The sequence below is a fragment of the Mytilus galloprovincialis genome, chromosome 2 (assembly GCF_965363235.1).
Source record: "Mytilus galloprovincialis chromosome 2, xbMytGall1.hap1.1, whole genome shotgun sequence".
Lineage (NCBI taxonomy): Eukaryota > Metazoa > Mollusca > Bivalvia > Mytilida > Mytilidae > Mytilus > Mytilus galloprovincialis.
Window position 1 is genome coordinate 62,862,719 of NC_134839.1, and position 27,896 is coordinate 62,890,614.

The 27,896-nt window shown below is 30.1% G+C and overlaps 1 protein-coding gene across 11 annotated transcripts in view; it reads left to right on the top strand.

Moving 5' to 3' along the window:
• LOC143064082 (thrombospondin type-1 domain-containing protein 7B-like) overlaps nt 1–27,896 on the top strand; it is a 197,639-nt gene that overhangs the window by 61,943 nt on the left and 107,800 nt on the right. For 8 of the 11 annotated variants that reach the window (XM_076236622.1, XM_076236631.1, XM_076236626.1 and 5 more), the window contains 3 exons: nt 2,609–2,677; nt 5,201–5,272; nt 12,815–12,885. The gene's annotated coding sequence lies outside the window, so the exon portion shown is untranslated. Of the gene's footprint in view, nt 1–2,608; nt 2,678–5,200; nt 5,273–7,086; nt 7,106–12,814; nt 12,886–27,896 lie in introns of those variants that run through there. The other 3 variants (XM_076236624.1, XM_076236628.1, XM_076236625.1) reach the window with 2 other exon arrangements.

The following is a 27,896-nucleotide window of genomic DNA, read 5'->3' on the forward strand; positions in this document are numbered from 1 at the left end:
CAAGTGAAATGCTGTTAGTAAGATGTGAGTGCTGTAAAATAAAAAGTAATACTTACCATCCAGAACCATTTAGTTGATACCTTTGTCAATCATTTCTAACAAAAATAATATCTTACTATAGTATGAGTCACTGAATAAAAAGGTCTAATTTTGACATGGAAACTTCTATCATAAATAAATATTATAAATGAATAGTTCAAAACATTGTTTTGTAGGTGTATGTTTTATAGCTTTGTCTTCTTAGAAAAAGTTATTGTGCAATTGTGATTCGAATAACATTTTCTATACAAATTACTGATCTGCTGGCATTAAAGGGAAATAATTTATATTGAGTTCAAATGTACACTAAAAATTTAATCAATGATACCAGGCTTATGGTTTTGCCTTAAAAAAAAATCATCAACACGACTTGAATAAAAAAAATTGAAATGCAAAATTAGTATGAAGTTGAAGGGCATGTAGGACACAGATTAGAAAGGTTTTTCAAAATACTGCTTATAAGTTATCTTGTGCTCCTTGGAAGAGAATCCTTTATACTTTGAACAATTCAACATTTTGCAAAACAACTGTTAATCTATAATTTTACCCTATCAATAAAAATGCATGTCAAAATGAAATTGCTGATTACTGGGCTGGTGATATCTTCTTAATTTAAAGGGGAATTTGAATGATTTATAGAACTTTGAATGTGTTCAATAATAGGGTTTTAACAGCTTTTTTTCAAAATTTAAAATCGTCTTTCATCATTAAATAAGTTTCATGGTTCTTTTCAGAACAGAGGATAAAAGTTGAATAATCACAGAAATAATGTTACAAACAAATTAAATGGGGGAAATTTGATATTTGTCAGACAGAACAAAATTTTCTGATTTTCAGTAATGTAAATTATTTCCCTTTATTGCCAGCAGATCAGTAATTTGTTAGAAAATATTATTCGAATCACAATTGCACAATAACTTTCTCTAAGAAGACAAAGCTATAAAACATACACCTACAAAACAATGTTTTGAACTATTCATTTATAATATTTATTTATGATAGAAGTTTCCATGTCAAAATTAGACCTTTTTATTCAGTGACTCATACTATAGTAAGATATTATTTTTGTTAAAATGATTGACAAAGGTATCAACTAAATGGCTCTGGATGGTAAGTATTACTTTTTATTTTACAGCACACACTTCTTACTAACAAAATTTCACTTGAGCAATCTGCTAAAATATTTTACCAGTTGATCAGTTAGTTAGGGTAGAAATCTAACTGCAATTTGGTAAACTGTTTTAGTCTTTGCTAATCTGATACCCCAAAGGTCACTGGATAAGCACTGTAATACATCTGTGATAAGAAATAACATTCAACTTTCTGAGTCTGTGTCCACAGGTCAAAGTTGCAGTTATCAATTATTCTGTCATAAAACATAATATCCAAACAAATTTCTTAGACAAGCTAAAGATTTTTTAATCATCAACATAGAAACACGAAAAACCTATTAATCTCCAGCTTTTGTAGTCTTCTTAAATGTTTTTCGAGACTAAACAGGTGCTTTATAAGCTCTCCAGAGAATTTTATGGAAAATGAGAAGAATTGTCCTTGTTTTTGACATTCAGGAGTTGATGCCTAAGAAATCTCCTTATGGATTCTTAGAAAAGCAAACGATGTATTTATCAAATCAACCTTAGGGAATAAGTGCTAATAAGTAATTCCCGTTATAAATAGTATATTGTTCTATTTTTAATTTCCTAAGCTGTAATAAATGTTTATGATTTAGAGAAATGTGAATTGATCTCAAAACATTAATTGATCCAGAAGTAAAAATGATTAAGGACTTGGTATAAAAATATATTGCCTAAAAGTCATACTTCAGTGATTCCCTATATAACCTACCAAATTTTCCCCACTAAAGGCCCCCTCCAGGGCCCCCTTGAATTGCCTATGGTTTTCTAAAGTTCTAACTCTGGGATGAAGAGTGATTCTAACAGTTGTTTTGCTCTTACAATTGTTACTTAAGGTGGGGTTATATTTTTAATTGGAAACAACAAAACTTCTAAATACCCACTCGAATTGAAACTCTATAACAATTGCTTGGTAAAAGCTTTTTTATTGTTGTTCAATATCAATTTTTTATTAAACCAATTTTTCCCTAAGGTAATCGTGACTATCTGCGATTATTTTTAGAAAAATAATGACATATTTATTTATCTTTTGTTTTTGTCTCCATCTTAAAACCATTTTATTGCTAGAAAATAAGAAGAGCTTTACCTATTTAAGTCTGTAGAGAATTCTTTTATGATAAAGACAATGTCCTGTTAAGAAAAGTATTCATATTTCATGTAGTCTCGTGAGATATCAATAAAGATTTATATTACAGTAGCTTGTTAAATTATTATCATCATTTTTCATATCTTATGTATGTCTGTAGGGGGACTTAATGCCTGTTGATTATATATGTTTTCTGGTAAACATAATAATTTGCTTAATTAAAGCCACATTGGTAACTGGCATCTTACTTAATGTTGATTTTAAGGTAGGAAAAGCAACAAGGCATCGTCAGTTTTATAATCAATATCAGAAGTGATCATATTGCATGTAAAATATTTTATTTTTACAGTGATGAGAAGTGTTGGGATTTATAAAAATTTGATTGGGACATTAAAAGGATATTAACTTACTAATTCAGGTAAGAAAGTTTATAAATTGTTGTACACCATTAATATCAGAATATTTGTCCATAAGTTCCAGAAGAAATATGTCTTGTAGTTATTTATTGATTGATAAAAAAAGCAGAGGTTACAGATTGTCTAAAATTTGGCTTTTCCTAACTTATTTATGCTCATCTGGCTGAAGGCCTTAGCTGTACCCTTTTTGCAATGTGGTGTCTGTCGTCAGTTGACTCTTATAGAGGACTCTAAATTTCCTCTGCAACAACTGAACCAATTAAAATGGCATTATTTTTTTTTTTTAAATTTTGTGTTTTTGTGTCTTGTTATCCTGAAAGCTATAATAGATAGGCAGAAAACAAAGACAGTAAATTGAAGATAAGCAATACAATATTTAAAAAAAAAAGTTTAACCCAATCATAAAATTGATTCCTTATAACCGTTATAATAAGCCCGTATATGACAGAAACGGTGATCTTTAAAAATACCATGATTACTAACACCATCAATCTTGAATGACTACCTAATATAGAAGGTTATATAGTGACAATTTTTGGCCAGTTTTAGCAGTTTATCATGTTCCATGTATCTTGAAAAATGTTCTATTTCAAAGCCAGGACAAAAACACAAAGAAATAACAAGAGATGAAAGATAACTGACTCAAAAGACACATGGAAGTGTTTTGATTTTACTTTTTTTCTAAGAACATCTATGCAATATTCATGTATTCTTTGATTGAGAAAATTAAGCTATTATTAAGTTTTGATGTTTTTGTTTATATTGTGCTGTTCAAAACCTATGACTTTATTGATGTTCACATCTTATCTCCTTTCATGCATTGTAGATGCAAGAGCAAATACTTACATTTTCAATTTTAGTGACAAACTTCCAATTACTTTGTACATGAAATGTTAAAAGCGGTGTTTTTGTACATGTAGAACCAAAAGCTTTTCCCCATAAAGTCAATTGAACACTGTTTTTTCATGTCTGTTCAGTTTAAAAAATTACAGGAATATATTTTTGCTAAAATTGTAAATCTTTAATCCTGGGTTATTTTGATTTTTGCACTTATATTAATGTGGTTCTTCTCAGTGCATTCACATAAAATGTTCAATGCAATTCGAATAAATGTACTAAAAAGCAATTTCTTTTGGCTATAAAGGAGGGCTTTGGACACATCCCCAATTCCCCTGGATCCACCCCCTTGTACTTTGATGTTAAAATAGTTCAGACACATTTATTCACACTTTAGTAATAGATGGGCCTGATGGAGAGACCTTGAATTGGTTGTCCATGTGATAGTCTGACCACAAAATATGTAGTTTTGTTTTGTATTATATAACTCAGCAATAATTTGTTTGAGATTACCTTACAACTGTGTAGTATGATACAGCAATTTAATTCACTAAAACTGCTAAATATAGGTAATTACAAAAAACTGTATATAAAAATAATTTACTGCTTTACATACTATAACTGTAAACAAGTCATATTTAACAAGAATTTCTATAGACAGTTTATTTTATCATTGTCTCTGATTTAAACCATACAACATAACTTTAATAATAACCATGTAAGGGAGACAACTCTTTTACCTTTTTATCATTATTTTGTACAGAGTATAATAAAAAAAAGTATTAGAGATATATTGTTAGATATCTTTTTACCTGGTAATATATTGCATAAACTTAAGATAAGCTGTGAAGTAAATAAATATAAATGGCTTCTTATCATGTAGATATTTAAGTAGATAATAAGTAGAATTGCAGTTTATGTTTATTTGAAGTGCCTGTTGATGATATGATGTTATAAAAACACATGCATTCATAAGTAAATTACAAGAATGTAGTCTTTTAAAATTTAATGCTGTTGAAACGGTAACATTGTAAATAGATGAACCTTCTTGCACTCAAAATTCATTTTTTGTAAGGTATATTTGTAATTCTTGGTGTTAAAGAAATGTCCATAAAAAGGTTAAATTGCCTGAATGAAGAGTAAAGAAACACTTGCTGTGTTATTGAGATATCCTATGTACTGCATCATGATGAAATTTTCTGAATGGCATTGAAGCCATGCAGAGAAAAGAAGAAACTTTTTTGGCTGTATGCAACTGGTGGAATATTTCTTAGGACATGAGTGGAAGGGAAAGTGATTAAGGCTAATTAATGACATATGCTAGGTAGACAAGCATCATTGTGTAACTGTGGGGTAAATAGCTTTTTCATGATCACACAAAAATATAGGTCTTTGTGATACTAAAACAGCAATGCAATTAAATAGACATTTGTATTAGTGTTATTGTGTACTGCACAAAAGTTCTTGTGATTGTCATTCTGTGTACAGCATTCTAATATATGCTTTTGAGATATTGCATTTTAAAAGAAGAAATGGATTTGTGATCAATGAAAAACATATGTATTTGTAATATTGGATTTAAAGAGATCATAAAAGTGTTATTTGGACAATAGATTGAACTTCTTGGTATCTCAATTATAGTTTTGAAAATATATATGGTATTATTAACATTTATTTGTTAATTTCAGATTGCCTGAAACCCATATTAAGAGGATTATTTTTATGAAGGTGCTGGATTTTTAGTTAATCAAATCTCAAAGGTATGGTACCATATACACAATTGCAAATGTTCTTAGAAAAAAATGTATACTGTTAGTTCAGAAAATTTAACTTTCAACTAGAACACACCCGTGAAATTGCTGGTCCGTGACTGAATTAAAATATATAAATATGTATCAGCCTTATTTTAGCCTGGATACTTAGTATTGATATTGTCATCTGATAAAGTCATGTTGATAATAAGATTCACAGTTTTCTCTACTTTCAAAATCTTTCTGTTTGAAACCGTCGACCTGGAACTTATCAATTATTGGTTTAAATATTAATTATTTGACAACAATAGGGCCTGGAATGAAGTAATTTTTTATCAACAGCATTGTCCAATATTAGCTATAGATAAAGTTGAATTCTTCGTTTCTCTGTTTTGCATCATGCCGGCTAACAAATTGGAAACTGTACCTATACGCCTTATTTTAAGTCTAGAATTTTACTATTCGTATTGTCATCTTTTAAAGTCATACTGATTAAAATACTACAATAGAAAACAATGTGACAATGATAGAATTTAGTAATGTCACCCCTGTGATAATGATCTGTGTATATAGCAAATCCTAAATACACCGTTTGGGGTTGCGTCTGTCAGATGCGGAACATACAGATAAGATATAGGTAACATGTGAATATACTATTGGTATCAGTATCGGATTTGACCCGGAACTTGTTAATTATTGGCAATATTAATTATGGGGGAAACAAAAGGGTCTGGAGTGGTGTAATTTTTAATCAACACCATTGTCTTATATTAGCTATAAAAAGTTGAATTCTTTGATTTGTCGTTTTTACCCCATGACGGCTGACAAATTGGACCTCGTTATTTTAGTATTATAGATATTTCAGATTATTTTTTAGATTTCAGGGAATTTTGAATGCAAATAACGATTCTTGGAAAAATAATGCTATCAAAATTTAAACTGGGAGACATGATATCACTTGACCTAACCAATTTTTTTCCCGCAATAATAAAGAACACAGCAAACTTTATGAATTAACAGGAATTTAATCCTATATGAAATCAGGTGGCATAGGAATTTTTGCTAACAGTATGTTATGGGTTATACATGTATTATAAGTTAAAATGTACGATCTTATGTTACTTTCATCCACACCATTTGGACTTGATGGATAGTTGGCCATCACAATTCACCACACAGTCCTGTAATATTCTCATATCCAAAACTGCCATCATTTCTCATGTTTCCTGAAAGTATGCAAATATGAAAAAATGATGGTAATCAATTAAAACAGCACATCTTTAATTTTATGGGTTTTATCTGGTGTTGACTACCATGTATCAATAATGGCATGTGTTTCACAAACATTACTGGTTTTTTATTTGATATCAAAATTTGATAAGGGAATCAAAATCAGTTCACATAAAATACTGAATCAAATTCATGCCTTTTTCTTAAATTTTGCCAAATGTTTCAGGAATTCACTGAAGCCGAAATTGGATATGTAACCTTGGTTTATGATTGTGTTGCTTATATTCTATTTCGGTGGGACGTTTATATTAGATCTGACCATTCCCTGTTTGTTACTCTGTTTATACATAGTTTGGCTTCGTAAAACATTTTATGAGGGTCAGTTTATTTCTGTAAAACCCACGTCAAACCAAAAACATCTGTTAAAAGGGAAATCAATGCTGGCTATTCAGACTTTTATTACACAGGATAATGAAATGTATTAACAAATTGCATTGTTTTTCAGGTGCAATTTATTTTCCCATCCCATGAAATAATTTGGAATTAGATGTTTTTCAACAAATATATTTAACATCATCAGACAGGGTTGGGCTAGTATAGAATTGTATGAAAGTATGGAATGAGTTTAATATAGATGTTTATCTAATTGATAAGTTACAAATAATACTAAATTATCTGATTTTTACTGACTTGATTATTGAAGGAATAGCTTTTAATATTTGACACTGTTTGCAGTGTCATCATAATTGTCTTCAACAGCTACATTTTGTCAAGTTGATCTGCTGTATAATTTAACTCCCCTCTCCTTCAAATAGTAACAACCTTTAAAGATGGGTTCATGGGTATACATAATCACTATGTCACTGGGGTAAAGCTGATGACCGTAACTGCATTCACGGTCATCCCAAGATGTCGGATGAAAAATTAGGTCAGTTTCTGTATTGTCTGTTAAAGTGTTTCTATATCATTTTCTTTACAAATCATACATTGAAACGATGTAAATTTATAAAAGAATCACTCGAAAATCACTAATTACTTCCGAGAAATGTGCATGAAACGGGAAATTCGATTTGAAAAAATCGTTAAGATGACCGTAAATCATAATCAAAATATTTTCAAGATGACCATAACATAAAACAAGGATGACCGTGATTGGTAAAAAGATGACCGTAACTTGTAAAGGATGTCATGACCGTAATTTGTAAAGACTGACTGTAATTTATATAGGACGACCGTAACTTTTATAGGATGACCATCAATTCTAAGAAATATCCGTATTGTATTCAAAGCTTTTTTGTTGAGTTTGTCGATCTCGATAAGGGCTCGGTTAGCGGATATAAATATGTTTCATAAATTTCTTTTTAACCGGATTTTTGTGACAAAAATGTCGATTATTGATTTGGGGATGTACGACGGGCGGGCGGGCGGCAATCAAATGTTGTCCGTGCATTAACTCATGAACCATTCAACCAAAGCTTTTAAAATTTTAATATGTTGTTACTAACAACTAAATGAAGGTCAAGTTCAATAATACCGTTCAGGAGTTATGGTTCTTGAAAGATTGAAAAATGGAGTTTCCAGTCGTGTCCGTGCATTTACGCATGCACTGTTCTACCTAAGCTTCCCAAATTTTAAAAATATGTTGTTACTGATGACAAAATGGAGGTCAAGTTCAATAATGACGATTTTGACTTTTACCGTTCAGGGGTTATGGTTCTTGAAAGATTGTGAAATGGCGTTTCCATTCACGTTGTTGCATTTACTCATGAACCATTCAATCTAAGCTTTTCAAATTTTAAGATGTTGATACGGATGACAAAATGGAGGTCAAATTTGATATTGACGATTTTCACTTTCACAATTCATCAGTAATGGTTCTTGTGATATTGCCAGGACACAAATAAATATTAATAAATCCGGTTTGCTGTCGTTGTGACAGCCTCTTGTTTTGAACTATAATATAATTGGCCATATTTAGGATTTATAACAATGATAGTAAATTGCATATATCTCGTAAACAATGAAATATTTATTGATATCGACGTTAAAATTTTAGCGCAAATTGACAGCGATACGACGAAAATTTGAAGAAATATGAATGAGTCCCAAGTACACGGATGCCTCATCTACACTATCATTTTCTATGTTTAGTGGACTATGAAAATGGGATAAAACTGTAATTTGGCTTTAGAATTAAAAAGATCATACCATAGGGAAAACGTGTACTAAGTTTCAATTCTATTTAACTTGAAGCTCCAGACAAACGGACAAACAAACAGACGAACGGACGAACGTACGCACAGACCAGAAAAACATAATGCCAATAAATGGAGCATTAAAAACATTAATAATACATACGAATATTTGGTAATCGAGCCCATGTGTATGGTTCCAGAGGAAGCAGATTAAAATCTCAATTTGTCTTGATATATGCAGGCGGAAACACTTTTGAAATAGAACAAAAGAATCGAAGCTCTGTATTTATCGAGAAAGCGATACATGTTAACTGTAATGTTTGATATAGCAATAAAATTTTAAAAAGTTAATAGAAACAAATAAAACGACAATTTTCTTATTTTAAAAGTTTTCAATGTATCTATTACATAGTAATGCAAAACAATAAGATATCAAGTCGACGACATGGTTCTTATCGGGGCCTTTTATAGCTGACGATGCGGTATGGGCTTTGCTCATTGTTGAAGGCCTTACGGTTGCCTATAGTTGTTAATGTTTGTGTCATTTTGGTTTTTTCTGGATAGTTGTCTCATTGGCAATAATACCACATCTTCTTTTTTATATATAGTATCTTAAGTTGGATGTAGAAAATGCATAACCTCCAATTTCCGATGATCACGGACGGACAACATATCAATCTTTTAGTTCAGAAATTTTCGTGTCTGCCCTTCCATTATGTGAATCAAGAAAAAATTCCCCAAAACAGGTAACGATTGTATCGAAAAGAGAAAAATCGAGTGCACCTTTTTATGTTAGGGCATGTTTGGGGTGTATATTTTGTCTTTAAAACGTACAAAGCAAGAGTATTTTATATAGCATCTCGCTTCAGATTCTATCATTATTATATATCAAAGCTACAGGTTGACTTTATAACGTAAAAAAATGACAGTACGAAAAGCTGAAATATATGGGTCAAGTGAGATACCTATCTAATGAATCACAAAAACAGAGTAGGTGTGTTCGAATAGCTATTTTTTTCTAAAAGTACTTGACGACAGTCTTTTAATTTGGATGATGAAAATGAATATCTTCGAAAAAAATATGATTTTCTTGTGTGTGATAACTAGGGTTTATAATCTTCAACCACTGAAAATGTTTAGTCTGCCCTTCCACGAAATATTTAATTAGAATTTTTTTAAATGCTTAAGAATTTTCAAAAATTCCATCTGACTGGATAAATTTATCAGTTTTCAAGAGCAAAATTGGCAGAGCGTCATCCCTACAATGGCTCCCATTTCTACGATTGTGAGCATGAACTAGTGTAATGGGGAGATAACTTTGAAGAAGTAGAATCCTGACTGTATGAATAACATTTCTGTATATATACAAATTGACAACGTTCCGCCTTGTGATACGCTTTTCGTACAATACTATTTTAAGGATCTACTTTGCTGGTCTGGAGCTCACCTTCACTAGTTTATTCGAATGATATTTTCAAAATATTTCTGTTATTTTATTTGCTCGACAAAATGAAAGACGATATAATATCAATGGGTGTACATGCAATTTTTTGGCATTTTTAAAAATGTGTATTTATTATATGTCATTAAAAGGAATCCCAGAAACAAACAAAAATCTTTTGTCGAGCAGTTGAAGGCTGTGCACCCCATTTTTTGTTATTATGCTTGTAAGGTGTCATTTTATCGCGCTTTTGTGGCATGTTTTCCCTTCCTGTTCATTTGCATGTCTTTTGGCAATCATTTGATACAAAAAGATAGTTATATAATTACGGATATTTCTTAGAATTGAGGGTCATCCTTTAAAAGTTACGGTCATCATTTACAAATTACGGTCATCTTAAAAGCAGTTACGGTCAGCCTTGTTATGAATCGCTGATTCTGTTACGGTCATCTCGATTGTGATTTACGGTCATCTTGGCGATTTTTTCAAATCGAATTTCCCGTTTCATGCACATTTCTCAGAAGTAATTAGTGATTTCCGAGTGATTCTTTTATAAATTTACATCGTTTCAATGTATGATTTGTAAAGAAAATGATATAGAAACACTTTAACAGACAATACAGAAACTGACCTAATTTTTCATCCGACATCTTGGGATGACCGTGAATGCAGTTACGGTCATCAGCTTTACCCCAGTGTATGTGTGCAGGTTGAATTATAAGTGGTAGGTCTGTTTTAGAACATTTAAATGTCTTTTATGTATTGATATCTGGTATTATTTTTGCTTATCTTTCATCATACAGTTCTTAACAGTTTTCAAGAATTCAAACAGTTCCTTGTTATAATATGATAACAGGAGATGTGGAATATACATCAATAAGACAACAACTAAACAACAAACTTAAACAAAAGTTTTAACTCTATCTGCAATACAAAAGCTATCTATTCTTTACATTCAAATTAAGCCACAATTTATAATTGGACACTGTATAAGTAATGAAGTAAAATTTATAGACAAAATAAGTTTTCTAAAATTTTTGTACCCATTTTTTTAGAGGCTTGCTGAATCAAGCCTTGGGGTGTTGGATTTTCTCACTATGTTGAAGACCAATTGGTGGCCTTCACTTGTTTTTTGTTCTTTCAGGCTGGGTTGTCTCTTTGACACATTCCCTATTTCCATTCTCAATTTTATTGCAAAAGTGTCATTTCTTCTATTAACTATTTTAGCATTAGACAATTATATCTTTGTCCTTTTTTGGAGGTTCCATTGTGAATTTCATGTTTCCTTATCTCCAGAGGTGAGAAGACATTGTTCATGCAGCCTATTGATTTGTCTTATGTTATCAGTCAGTCTCAGTAATGATGGGTCATTAATTACAAACTATTCCTGGTGTGAACATCTGACTTGGTCTGGGACTGAATCAAATTATGAACATGAGCAGTAGTTACAATTATACAATCTACATGTACATGTATACATGATACAAGAATTTGATAATTGTTTTATTTGCCAAAAGTATATTTGTTGCTTATGATTGCTCATTCCTAGAGGCTTATTTCATACTACCGTAATTCTGAATGGATATCCATTGCGCAGTATAAAATTTTTAGATTTTCATTATGAAATTTAGCTTTTATTTATCAGACACATTTATTAATGACAACACACATGAGAGCTAGAAAATGCAAGCTGTCAAATACACAAATAATAATATGCAATGGAAATATAAAAAGCTATAAAGATCTAATGTCTGTCAGATTATTGTTGAATGAACATCTGACGTAATATTAGTACTTTTTAATTTTCAAATTTAAGGGCCAAACAAAAAAATTTTTTTTTCATTATTAAGGTTGAAAAAAAAAATCCTACCGTTATAATTCTTCTGCCAAAGTTAATCACTAATACAGAAAATAGTTGATGTGAAAATGATTTTCTGTTATTAATAAATCTTTCTATTTGAAACTTGTAATATATTACATGATTGCAAAAGAGAACTAATAACACCAAGAAATCAATCTTTTTCCATATTAAATTTGATAAAGGGAGGATGGTAGAACATGGTAGAATGTGACATCAACAGTTTTTGGACAAACCTTCTCTTCCCTTAACCTCTATTTGATAACCAGTGTTGTACTTTTATTGATATTTGTGCTGTTGCTATTACAAAGAAGTGATTTTAAGTTTGTGTTTATCTTTTCCTTGGAGAATATTAGATTCATTTAAATATAATAAAAGATGTTCTCAATCACAGGCATTGTTGCTTTGAGAATAACATTATAAAACTGTTATACATTCTGTCATATGTTTATATATAGTCATATCTTATTTTCAATATCATAGATAAGTTTGCAGCATGAAATTTAAACATGAAAGATTGAAATCTTCTATCTGAAACAGAAAATGTCTTTTATAGTTGATAAAATTTGAAACAAATCATTACAAAAGGATTTAAAGAAACTCAATCAGTAATTTTATTGGCTGAAGTGTGTTGCGTAAAATTTGAAAAGATCATTAGTTTTAAGATCTATGTAAGAAATTGGTTGCCTTTATAACGTGATAACAACGAGTCCTAATTGGCAGCTTGACTTATTATTGTCTTTAATTCCATTTCTGTTCAGAACATACAGAATTACGGAATCAATATAGAAGGAACTGTACATTAAATGCTTATTGTTTTCTTACAGATTTTGCGTTAAGTGTTGGATTATTTTATGGAAATATTTACATAATTGAGGAGCATTCAACAGATTACGAGGTAAGTCACAAATAAAATGATTGCGAAGAGCCGTGAAAGAAATTGACATTCTGTCTTCTTATATATGGAGGATATACATCATTAGACTCAGATTTCATGTTCATTTAAAGAAGCTTTTGAACTTGTTATTGGAAAGTGAATACTTTCTGTGAGTACAAACTATCAAGAAAATGGGAACATTTTTTACGTTAATTAAAAGATTAGAAAGAGCAAATTTATAGGCATTTTCTTGAAAAAAGGCTACAATATTTTGATGATTTTGGCTTAGATAACTTTTTTAGCCTGTTCATTTGTTGGATTCATATAACTTATCATATCTAGTATTATAATGATCGAATGTTCAACATTACATTAAGATAAGGTATATATTTTTAAAATAAGATGAATGATTTGAACTGATTTTAAGAATTTTACTTGCCACTTGTTTTATGCCAAAATTTCTACAAATGCCAGTACATGTATACCAAATAACATACAAAACTGCTTATTTAATAGAGTTTTAGACATTTCTGTCACAAAACTTGACTCAGTCAGCCACTTTAGTATTTAATTTTGTTATTCTGAATCTTTAAGTCTGATAATCATACTATAACCCCAGGTATATATATCAGGATGTAGTTACATGTATGTTGTAATGATTGTAAGTCTTTTCTTAGTAGACGTCTGACATACTAATTTATTCTCCTACATTTCCCAGCTACAATGACTTAAATCACTATTTAATGGAAAATCAGTTTGAACAAAGCTATCATAATGAATTTAGATCTTATTGAATTTAACTATATTCTATTGAGTATAGAGCATAATAGACTATTATTTTAGTACCGGTCTGTAATAGAAATATATTCAAAGACAAAATGTACAGTTGCAGTAATTGCAAATAATAAAAGTAACCCTTTTAAGATGAAAGAGTAGAAACAAATGTAGAATAAAGAGAGAAGTGAGATGTTTATCAAAGTCTTAACACAAAAAAAAATAATAACATTTGAGAATTGACACCATTGTAAAATATTTAAAACTGCAATTCCTGTGTAAACTGGAACATAAAACCTGCACACTAAGCTTTGAAAAATGTGCCATAATTACAACATACATCAAGGTTCCTAGCTGCCATCCCAAACATTACACCACTGTATCATTGTTGTAACAAACCACTTAAAAAACAAAAGATGCGCCTTTCTGAGTTTCCACAACTGGCTGCTATATGTTACACACAACATCATTGCTATTTTGTGCCTGTCTAAAGCAAGGAATCAAACAATTACTTGTTGCTTGCTATATTTATTTTGTAATTGCATTGCTGATATGATTATTTGTCAAAAATGAAGTCAATGGTTTTTGCCCTTATGATATACTCTTTTGTACCTACATTGATGTGGTTTTATTCATCTTTCTTTAAATGGCTGATCAAAGACATTGTATTGACTTTTAAGTTCTTTGTTCTTGCTCTGTATCTTGGAGTATTGCCTTTTATCAGCTTTACACAACTAATTCCCTCATGAAGACCTTTGTCTTGTAATTATTTTTTGAATGAAATTTCAGTAGATATTGCATGTGAAGCAGAATCTGCTTATCCTCTTGAAGCACTAGTGATCACGTCTTTTTTTGGTTGGGTGTAGCTTAGTTTTTAATAGGGCTCTTCACGGTTAGTTCCGCCATATTGGATAGGGGGCAGATTTTTTTAGAAAGAAGTGGAAATAGTATGAAAGTATGGGAAATCCTATGTGTGTTTCCAAGCAACTGCTCTGTTTTAACCTCCATTATGAAAATCTGCCCCCTATCCAATATGGCTGAACTAACCGTGAAGAGCCCTATTTGTTATGTAGGGTTTTGTGTACTGTTGTTTTTCTTTTGGTATTTTTTTTTATGTCAACACATTGGCAGTTTTTTTCCAACATATAAGTTATGAATATCCCTTCGGTATCTTTCTTCTCTCTTAAGGTTAATTTCAGTTTTAGATATTTCATCAAACTTATTTTATGTGTATTTTTTTTAAGCATTAAGTTGACATAATAATTTCCTATCTATTTCAATGACTTTTCATTGGTATGCTTTAGGGAAATATATACTACACAGCTTTAAATCAAATATCCTTTTTCTATTCTACTACATGATTACACTGCTCCTTAGTGACTTTCATAATCTGACTGTAATTTTTATTTCATGAACATTAGAAGGAAATGTCGGTCTAATAAAGAGTTATTAGGCCTACGTTTCTATTCCCCCTCGTTTATCACTCGCTGTAGAAAAATGTTTGCTTTGCATGTTGATGATAATTAAAGAATCTTATGTAACTAATGAAGTCTTCATACATTGCCTTGTTTAATAGAGTAGCACAGACTGCATCAGATTTTAACTATTAACAAAAAGAGGCAATACAAGAAACGCTAAATTAAATTTAATTGAGGTATGGTTCTTTGGATTGGCATTGACATGGTTGTGCGATATGGCATTGTAATAAGCTTGAATTTGATTGACGCAAGAGTTCTTGTTCTTGATTAATTAAACCTCTTACTGTCAAATAAGAAGAAGTATTTTCAATAGATCTCTTATGGACATTTACCAATTTATATATAGCTGTCTTCAATTTGAAAGTTAGGTCCAAATATTGGTGTGCTTTATGAACTGATACAACAAATTCTGTGTTTAGATGAATTAGTTAGGACAGCAATTACATGTTCAACAATAAAGTTAAAAAAAGTGAGATCGATCTTAAATTTGAGTTTTTATGATGTACAGTATAGTTAGAAGGTGTGACCTTGTTGAACTTTGGAAGTTTTTTCATGCTTGGTACATTTATATGAAACTTCATCTGTTATAAAATGGCATGCGCAAATCCAAAGAATTAAAGATGATCAAGTTGAGTGAGTAAAGATCTGTGTAATACATTTGTCAGGAACTTATCTAAGTGGTTGACAGCAGTAAATCTGGTGCATCTAGTTTACTTTTTACTTATTCAATTAGCAGTTTCCAGTAATTGGGTTGAAAGTCATAAAAAGAAGTGTGTCATTGGCAATGCTACCTGTTACTTGAAATTATAAGTCTCACTTGGTAGGTTGAATGTAAAAAAAGTCTTATATATTGTATACTTTTTGTCTATCCATCCATATGTCTGTAGTTAAAAAGTTTTATTGGAGTCAAGCATCACTTTGTCTCACCATGTAATGTCTTTTTTAGACTCTTTTATCTACAACACCTTTGAAAACTTTACATATATACTAACCAATGAATATAATCTTTATCAAAAGTATATATGGAAACCTGCCTGCTTTCTTTGATTTGTAGATTTTAATTGTTTATGTCTGGCCTGCAATGACAGTCACAGAATGGATAATAAGGCATGCTGTTTCTTGCTCTCAATCTGTCATATGTTGTTAAAAGCTTGAAATGTCAGGTTGCACAGGCAAAATGATTTTAAACTAAAGGGAGATAATTTTATCAAACATTCATTAAGGCTGAAATGATCATCCACCTGAACTTGTACAACCTGACTTTTTTCAATTATTCTGATGACATGATTTACAGGCAAGAAAAGTTTTTTTACAGTTCAGGAATTCAGCTTTCTTCTATTGGCGTAATAAATGTTATTTTCTTCATCTCATTGCGCTTCATTTTACATCAAAGGTAGCAACAACAAAAATTGGCTGCTTTTAGGTAATAAGTAATAATGAGGTAAATTAGAGTGTAAACTGAGAATATATATCTCTAGAAATCAGTGTGATATTGTTAAGAGGGTAATCCAGTGTAAGAACATGTATTTCTAAGCTATTTATTTAAAACAGAAAATTGGTGAACAGTATACATGTACATGTCGATAATATATGATCCTCAAAAATGAAGAATTTATTATGATTTTAGAAATGCTTTCAGTTCAGAAGAATGATATCATTGATTCTTACTTATGTTAATGAATTAATAATATTTTTACTCAAATATAGGATTACAAAAAAAGATATCAAGTCTTGCAATGTAAGGAACCTTGCTGGATTGACAGAAATGAGAAGCTTGCATTTATTGTGGGAGTTCAGTTAATTGGTTTTATTTTATAAAAAAAGTTACATAAGTCAGTGACAATGAAATTATCCAAAATATATATGATCTTCTCTGATTAAACAGTAAGATTAATATCTAAAGTGGAGGAAGAAATTATATGGTTGGTTGATAATTTTATGGTTTCTGCTGTAATTTTGTAGGAGACGGTAATAGGGGCCATTTTTGGAAGACTTTTAAGTTTACTTCTAAAAGTAATGTAGAATAACAGAAACTCTACTATGGTACAATTTATAGAACAATCCAGTTTTAATTAAATAAATAAGCATAAAGATTGACATGGTATAAGTGTTTATATGACATATGCCAGACAAAAATCTATACCTCAACACTGTAAATAGTATGCTTCATTAAAGCTTCTTCATTTCTTCTTGTAATTGACAGTTGCACTGGATTTCAGCCTGAAAATGGTGAATTTTAAACCCAGTATTTGACTAGTGTAAAGTATGGACATTCTTTTTCCAATACTCTCTACTAATTGATGTTTGATAGGATAATCATCTTGGATTTTTTGAAAAATTTTGTTGATTTTATTTTATGAAAGTCTTATGGTTGATTAAAGGAAAATTACTTATACTTTTGCGTTTCCATAACCAATTTGAGCTGTTGTTGTAGTCATTTTCTATGAACATTGTCAGTTTTTAAAGTTTTTAATACTTCTAAAACAAATCTATTCCTACAAAACTACTTTGAAAGTTGTATTGAATTACCCTGCTAAGCGACCATCAGCTATTGCACAATGTGATCTAGACAGTAATACACCTACAAAATATCCAATAGAATTTCTTAGTAATTCAATAGTATGACAATTGCAGTCAATTTTTGTGAAATCTACAGATTGTTCAGTCATTTATTACAGTAAGGACAAATACCATGGATTTTTTTATGTCTGGCCGGGTACTAAAATTCTGTATTTAATTTCTTGGAATGCCTAAGTTCTGCACAAGCCAGTAGAAAATTGATACTTTGTCAAAAGCTTAATTTTGTTGTTTTCTTTTTTCTGCTAAGTACCAATGAATATTACTTTGTTAAATGTTATAATTTGTTGTAACTTTCACTCATGAATTTTGGTACTCAACTGATATTGCAGAATCCTGAACAATGATGTTATGAACCTCTTTTATGTCTTGACTGCTTTTAATGATTAAGTTAGAAAAATAATAACATTTATATGTGTCGTCTTTCTTCCTTTTTGAATGAAAAATTCCTTCTGGCAGTAGTTGGGTACTGTCATGCTGAGATTATGATCATTAACCTTTCCTGATCTTGATACAAAACTAGGACACCATGTTTGGAATAAATCTAAAAGTATATCTGACAATGACCAAATTCAAAAACAGTATGTAACAAACAGATTGATCATTTCTAGAAACCAATGCTGGAGCATGAATGAATAGATATAATATAACCAAACTGTCACAAAAATTAGTTCAATTTTAACATGGAACTGACAGTTTCAGAAATTAGTTTGCTGTGGGTTATCAGAAATGATGGCATAGAAAGAAACTTTTCTGTTAATGCATGTTGCACAAAGACAAAGGTATATAGTACATTGTACTGGAAAAAGTTGACAACTGTATGAGATTCTGGTACATTGTATATGTAAAATATTACTAGCAATAAATGACTTGTATGCCGGTTTTAATCCTGTCACATTTTTGTTGGTAAATGAATATACAGTTTCTTTTAAAGACAACTATCAGGGGTTTGACATTTGATACCGACAAAACCTCAAGGCTTGTTAAAGATGTGATATATTATTACTTTGTAGGAGTTGTAACTAAAAGAACGGAAGAATCATTGTGGTATTTTCGGCATGTCCTTATAGAATTTTATTTTTTGGCATATTGTATGTCCATGTGAAAACAGTACTTTAAATTAATTGTGGAGGTCCTGTTACAATTAAGGCACAAATTGTATGAATTTTACAGAAAATTTTCATCTTGTTATTGGAGTTATATATAAATGTCCTTCAATTACAATTTTCAAGATTTTTTTAGATTTTAGTCACATCTTGAAAACTGTCACAGTCCACTCCATATAAGAGTTATTCCCTAAGTTGAACATTTAATATTTGTTGTTGTTGCATTTTATATTTCTCTCTCGAAAACTATAACAGATATAGAGCAATGATAATTTTTAATCAAAATCAAACAGCAATCTTAAGATAAGTCGCAAAATTGTTATTGTCAATTAAGTCCTTGAAGGAGTTATTGTCCTTTAATGACCATTTTGTCATTTTTTAAAAAGTTTTTGTGACTGTCTATAACGATATCTTGAGAATTATAATAATAGGTAGAGAGAAACTGAGAACCTGAGAACAGCAAAATAAGATCTGTAAAAAGGTGAACATAATCAGGGTCTACTTTTTATCTATGAGTTACTGCCAATAAATGACAATTTTTAACAATTTTACTGTTTTTTTGCAACTATTTAAGCAAGATATTTAAAGAAAGAAACTGTAAACAGCAAAACTGATCAACAATGCAAGATTTACAAGAAAATAAAAGTGCTGCAATTGTCAAATGACTCTTTACTTAAATATTAATGTCCTTAAATGTTTTTACCATTTAGATAAATCCTTAAAACATCTCTTTGGATCTGGAATCATACTGAATTTCAATATTAGTTAGTGTGTGAAGATGTCTATCATTGTTTCTATTGATTTGAATGTTACATATTTTTTACCAAGGTGAGCTAATCAGGCTTCTGGGACTTGCTAGTTTTTAAGTCAGAAGATAGTGCAATTTTCAGATGTGAGAATTATCAAGAAAAAGTTATTAGTGGTAACAATTTTGACATTAGTGTCTGCTGTTTTGATTTTGGATTTATACATTTGAAATGAAAAGACTGAGAAAATTTGTCACTTTATAAAAAACTTCGACTTTTTCCATGTAATTTTGGCACTGCATGAAATTACTAGAATAGCTTGAATGATGCCACAATATGTTTCTGTGATTAAATTGTTTATAAATATTGGAATGATATTATTCAGCATTAAAACCAATAAAAACATAAACAAAAGTATTCAAGGGGGGATTCTGAAATATTTTGGTAACTTCATACTGAGTTCAGGAAAGAATTCAACGGTTTCTACATTAACCACTGAATGAAAATTGGCATCATCTTCAGAAACATAAGGATGTCAATGGATTCTACTAATTACACATCATGTGCTACTAATTAGTTAACATAACAAAAGGGAAAGGTCATTTGAGGATAACTGTCTAGAACATTTAGTTTAGAATGCTAAAGAAAACTTAATGTAAGCTATGAATATTTTTCCATCCTGGTCTTAATTTCGAATGCATCTTTACAGATTTCTTGAGGTTAAATAAGAATCGAAACACACATCACTTTCATTTTCATGAGAAAATAGGGCATACAGAAATTACAACACTTAAATTGTTGTACAGATTGGAACTTTTTCCAAATCATTGTTCTAAAAAGAGATGTTATTTCATATGTTGAAAAGACATTTTAGAGTTTTGAATATTGGTGAAAAATTGCTATTTGCAAATGTGTCTGAAATGATGTTTAAATTTAATATACAGTCTTAAATATTTTGAAAAGTGCAAACAATGTCAAATAATTATATTAGATTTATCTAAGACGAGCTAATAATCTTAGAGTACAGATTTAGTCACAATTGTATTTAATTTTACTAAATCAACATGGAATATAAATGATTGGTAATGTAGAAAAATCATTTCTCATATAATTTAGAATCCATCAAACTGAGATGAGCTTCATAGAGACCACATCTATCTTGCAAAAGTTTTTCACATCTAATTTTTCTAGGCAAATTGCTCCTGGAGATCAATCCATCTTTTCTTTTAGAGGAGCATTTCATCATTTGTATGTTTGAGGCAATTTGATTTTACCACCTGGGGATACTGTTTAAAAAAACAAAGCAGTTATGAATGTGTCATTAGAAAATGAATGTATTTTTGATAGAAAAGATGGAAACAGATTTATCGTAAGCCACACAGATTTTTTCTCTCACAAAAACAGCGTTAAAAAAAAGGATTTAAAAAAGATAGAAGAATAGATCAAATAGTCAAAGTTAACAGTTCTTCTGTGTCTTGAATCCCAAGTACTGCAAAAAAGGTAAAAATCTTAAATGAAGCGATTCAGTTTGTGACATTAATTTTTGTTTTATTTACAGCAAATCATCATACCACATCCCCCTTTTCTCATATTTCATATTCAGAAACATTAAATATTATATAATGTGCTGTTATTATTTCCTTTGAAATTGATATATGATTCCCTTTAGAAGTAATGTGCATGCAAATCTTACATTTTAATCCTAGAAGTTGGGAATGAAGATTATATATGCATCTGTAGTGGTTTAGAAATGTCCTGAGACAATCCGGTCTAGATCAAACTTGGTATGATAGTTCCCTAACAGCAGAAGACAAGTTTATTTCATACTAAAATCCAGGTCACCTGTTTTGGCTTTCCAGGAGATTGTCTGGGTTTGCTTCTTCTATGGTTGATTAAAATCCAGCCTTGCAACCATAATTATGCAATGCCTCTAATATTCAACTGTTTCAATAACATGTAGAAAATTTCCTACATGCTTGCAATTGTTCCTGAAAACAACTTCAAATATTGTGCTACATTCAAATTAAATTGAACATGTTAGATTTATATGATAACACATATAATTACAAGCAACAAACAATTACTGTACACTTTAACATAGTGAATTATGCAAGTAATGAATAAATTAACCGTTTTTGATAGTCTACAATTGTTTGTTCTAATTAGCACATGGAACTAAGTGTTCCCTGAAGAAGTAGATATTATCAGATCATATTGAGATTGAATTTTGAAAATTTGTAGTTTGTGTTGTTCGATGATATATATCAATAGCTGTTTTCCGTTAATGAAAAAGGAAATATGTATCAGCCTTAAACCTTCAAATCACATGATAAGAAATGTTTCTAAAAATGACAATGTTTTCCAATTGTAATACAAAAATGCACTAAGTAAAAACTAATCGCGAGAACAATCACATCACTTCACTCTTTTTCCTTTACAAATAATTTGTCATTCCTTTCCTGCAGTGAAATTAGATGTCACCATGGAAGCCTAATTTGGTGTCACGAGAGCTCATTTGTTTTCTGTCCATTGGCATGGCTAATTAATCAGAAAAATAATTGAGCGTTTACTTTACTTATTTCTTGTGTCCAGTATCATGAGGGTCTAGATTGAAACAAGCACAAATTCTGAGGACATAAATTCACAGAGTAAGGGGGATATACAAACAAAGGCAAAACAACATTTAGCATTGTCATAAATCATTGATATAAAACGAAATATATGAGAGCAGTTTTCTTTTGTCAGACATTAAAAGACCTGTGCATGATGCACAAGTTGTTTGTTCAAAAGTCAAAAGTTTAAAAAAAAATGGAACTTAATTTTCAAGATTGATTATTAAGCTCTTTCTGTTTTTTTAAAGTACTTAACCACTGATGTATTATCTTTGAAAAAAATCAGTCTTATAAATTATATTGATTAACATATGATACTCTCTGGTGGTAATTTCTAATCACATTGTAATACATTTTATGCATGCTGTTTATTTTGTAATCTGCACCTTATTAAACTTGTACTTTCCTGTCTAAGTACTGAATGTTTAGTTATGATACCAGCATGCAACATCGCATGCTAACCTGTATAAACATGTAGGATTAATGGTATATTTCTGTTTGGCATGAAAATTCTTGTAAATAATGGAAATAACAGTGCAGTCTGAACATTTTGCAGGGTTGATTGAAGTTATTATTATACTAGTTTTATTTTATAAGTGAAGGTATGAATATTTTGTAGAATAAATGCACTTTTTCTAAAAACTTCTAATAAATATATTATATGATATGAGAATAAGGAAAATGTACAGGTATGCTTGGCAATGAGACAAAAACAAAGACCAAAGCACTATAAAGATGTGTACCATACTAGTAACATGTTTTTTTTTTAATTATTGCAAAACTAAATGTTTTTTCTTTATTTAAAGAATTAAGAATTGTACAGTCCTTTGAAAAAGTATATGACACAAATACTCATGCTAGACTCATAACACTTAAAAAATGTATTTGTGTACAGATTATATTGTTATCAACAGTTTTTTATAACTCTGAAAAAAAGACTTTTGTCTGAGAAAACACTTTTAAAAACAAAGTTGGATTTACCGACTATCCTGCCCACTCATATAATTTTGTTTATGTAACATATATACTCTTGACAGTAGCTGCGAATGGTCTCAGTTGTTAGACTTGACTTTTCCTTGTCCTTAGACTCTATTAGATTGCATATCAATTGACATGACGATGACAAATTCTGTTGTTTATACTATGGACAAATATCTTGGGGAGATTGGAATTAACCAAGGGAAAATCTTCTGCATTTGTCTTGTGAATTTGACAGAAAATGGAAATTAATAAACCAACTAAAGCAATCAAATGGAATCAGAGGTTAAATTAGGGCCAATTGTAAATGTATGCTTCATAGCAGTTTGAAAGGTCATTGTTAATAAAGGCAAGAATCTGTTGACCATATCTGACCATCATTCAATATATATTGGAATTATTATTGGATTAAAGGTAACTATGTCAAAGATGTTTGTTTGATGACACTACAGAGGTGCTTTGTGGAAAGTGAAAATGAGCAAAAAAAAGGAGGGAAACAAAGACTTTATTGATTTTTTTGATATTTTTTTATAAAAATTTTGCAAATAATTTCCCATTTACATGAGACATCGACAGGTATTCTTTTTTGGACTCTTATATTGTCTAGAGTGGCTACATGTTTAAATTATACATACATTATTATAAATGTAAAAAAACATAAACATATGACATTTGAAAAGGTGAAGAAAGATTTGAAATTGCCATCATTATAAAAAAAAAACCAAAAAAAACCCCTCAGTTTAACAGGTATATATATAGACAATATCTTTAGTACAATTGTATAAGTCTTGTTTGAGTTACACTATTAAACTAGTGACTTAAAAATGGAATAGAACATATTTTTTAGGATTGAGATATTTTCTTATGGTAAATTCTAATACAAGGTTTAAAGGAATTTTTTTTATGGACAAATGTTATTTTCTTTAAAAAAATTCCAGAGCCACTACTAAATCAATTATTTACAGTGACAAAGAAAATTGATATGTTATAAACACAAGTCTGGAAAAACAGTCTATTTCTTAATCTTTTTAATATAGCCATTGGCAACTTCAAAGAATATTTTCTTTCAATATCAATTTTTTTCAGCCCTCTAAAAAGATGTAGTAGTCGAAAGGTTAAATTACAGCTAATTGTATTCTACTTCAGGAGAAAGGCATTAGATTATCAGCGCTTTGAACTTCAATTACTTTATAATAGCTGAAGAATTGAGTTTGTAAAGAACAAAACTCCTTAGGCAAATATTTTCCATGTAAATTTCACTCTTTTGCTTGACTTGCAAGAACTAATTATTAAAAAAAAACAAAACAAAAAACGACAGCAACAACAAAATATGCTCTAGTCTGGAAACAATGAGTTTTATATGATTCTGTGCTGTTTTAATAAAAATCATCCACAAATCCACTCAAAGGTATTGTTCTACTTCTTTTTGGATATTCAAGAAAAAGACAATACATACTTGAAATCATTTGGTATACTGTTTCAGCAACTATAATAAAGCATAATGTCTTAGGATCACTTTGAGAGCTAAAATGAAAATGGAGTTGCCTTTTATAGAATAATCACTTTTTGTTGATTGGAACTGATCAAATGCTATCAATTTCATTGTTATATCTAAAAGACAATCATCATCATCCAGACACCAAACCAGATTATGGAAAGGTGAATATAATTTTATTACTAGAGACAATTTTTTTTTATTTAAAAAAAAAACATTTTTGTTTTTGTTCATTGTATAAATTTCTAAAATATTTATCATGTTTTACAAATTTATATTTTAGATGAAATTTTGATAACTCAAAACCCCAAAGTTATGGCCTACATGAAAATATGATTGCCATAAATTCATTTTAAGAACATTGCCAAGCTGATTTTGACATTTTAGGATGTTTAACCCCCAAAGTGAGTTGCACCAAATGTATTGGTGAGCATGCTTAAAAGTTCTAAGATAAAAAGTTATGTCTAGAGAACAAATTTTTCTCCAGGAGAACAAATAATTTGTGACACAAACTTCTCTCATCTCAACCACTGTAAAGTAAAACAATTCTGTCTCATTTTATGATTGTGAGCAGCAGCCAACAGAATGTTAACAATATGTATTAATAACTGTCAAATATAAGTGCCAACAACTGGTAAAATTGTGACAATGATTGTATAACAAAAGAACATGAGGTCTTTCTGCATAATTTACTGGTGCAACCTGTATTATTTGTGGTTGACACCATCAGTTTATTTTTATTACAGTGATTGAATGCCATTAGTGATTCAGTTTTGGTAGTATGAAAACGACTTACAATTTTTTAACTTTATAAACATGTATGAAATTGTAAAATTTCTTCTCTTAAGAGTAAATATGAGTACCATTTAACTCGATATGTAAGGTGAGTTGAATAAATGTGTCAATGTACATACAAACTCAATGCAAGAAGAGACAGAATAAAGCTAGCTCCATCAATAGCTTAATCACTGTACATCCATGTTAAGCTTGGTAGTAAACTTCAGCCCCTCTTCTACAACATTTAATCTGTCTGCTCACAGTCATCAAATGGGACAGTTGTTTTATCTTGCAGTTGTTGAGATAAGAGAAGATTGTTTAACAAATTATATTTTTCTTCCTGAGAAAATGTCTTGTAAGTTTCTCTCTCATTGATGAGTTTTCAATTGTTTCATTAAACAGATATAACAGTGGTAAAAGTTACACAATAAGTAAATTAAATACTGTTCTGTTGTTATTTCTAACTTTTGGAGGTTTTTCTCAAATGAAAATAGACTTTATTTCATGTTTGATCTACCAGAAAGTACAAATTAATGTTTGTGGAAGCAATGCAGATTGTAACAAGTTATTTTTAAAGTTCATTAGTTTCCTGACAAGAAAGAAGATTGTTAAAAAATATTTTTTGATACAGTTAAATGCAGTTAGAATTAGGAAATTTCATGTTTCCAAGTTTTTTTTGAAAATAGAAAGATTTTGTAACTATTCATTAAGACTGAAAATAAAACAAGAGTGAAGGGAAAAACAGCATTCTTATTGATTGGATGATACAGTATAAGAGAATAGGCTATTGTGGAATAGAGTTGTGGTAGGGATTACAGGGCCTTTGTCCATTATTGATGGACATACAGTGACCTATAGTTGTTATCTTGTGTGTCATGTGGTATCTTGTGGAGAATTGTCTCATACACTTACATTCATACTACACCTCCATTTTGATATGAAAACAAAGTAAACAAAAGGTACTGGGATAAATCAACTAATCAAGTTTGGTTAAAAGTCACTCACTCAGATTGGAATTAAGAAACAAAGTTGACAGAATTGAAGTTTGGGAAACCCCTTATTTTGGTTTCTGTTTGCAAGTACATGAATTTCATGAAAAGTGACCCTTATAATAAGTTTGTTAGACCTAAGATCAGGATCTCAAATTATGCTCTTCAACTTATTTGATTCGGACTTCGTTGATGAGTCTTTTGTAGACTTAAGGATTGTCTGACATCCAGAATTTTGAGCCTGGTATCTATGAGTCACTTGTTCACAGACCTGCTATTAAAACTTCTACTTGTAAACAATAAACTTGTCTTTCATAATAGCAATCTATCTCCAAGTGACCACACTGACGTCCTGATCTAAATTAAGTGTTAATAGTATGGGTAATAATCTATAATGTCTCTCCCAAGTATGTTCACTGGCGTACTGTTACAAGTGCATTAAGATAACTTTTGATGATTGGTAACATGAAGATATTGGAAAAGTTGGTTATATTGAATTTTAAAGAGACAATTTGTCTAATAGACAAGAAATGATTGCCATGTTGTCATTTTGACCTCTCATTGTTAACTTAATTATAACTATCTCATTTTCTAATGTGAAATATTGTTTATTTGGGAATTTATGGTAAGGACAGGAAGTGAACCAGACTCTTAGATATTTCTGACCACCATAAATAAATTCTTCCTTAAAATAGTTGCTATGTTGCTCAGTTGCCAGTCTTCTTTCCAACAGGGTCTTATTTCGAACTCCATTAAACCATGCCTATTAGTTTTAATAACCTTTTTTTTAAAACAGTATTTACAAAGAATAGAGAGTCTTCTGAGTTCTCTCTATTACAAATTTGATTTTTTTCCCTTAAATATAAATTTGTCAGTTCATTGATATAATTTGATTTATTTTTAATTGAATCATTATGACACAGACTGAAATGGTTTTGTTACCCATCTGAAAGTACGTTCATAATTTTGATGATGCTCAAAGTGTAATTTCATTCAGTTTTTGTATTATTTCTAAAATTAACATATCAGCAACATCTTTTTATTTCTATTCACTAAAATTTTAAATCCAGGAATTAGGAAAATGGTTTCTACAGATCCTCTAGGTCATTATATGTTCACCAGCAGTGGGAAATAATTCAAAACCTCAAAGTTTTCAAACAGATTCACAATCAAAGAAAGGTTCATGATCAAAACTAAGCAAAACAGATTTATTTAAAGTAGGTTATACATAAAACAATACAACAAATGTTTGGCAGCAATCACTCAATAAAACTAAGTAAGGGCCAACTGCAGTTCTTATTTATTTTGATGAGCAGTTAAAAGAAAGTGAGGCAGTTGATATCTATACACAGAATCTTTCAAAACTATTTCAAAAACACTCGCTTGGTTGAGAGAAAAAAAATATATTTGACAGACAGGTCTGTAAAGGTAAAGAAACTTCTAGTCATAACAAGTTCATCAATCCTTACAACAGCATGATTCTATTGTTTGATTTACTAT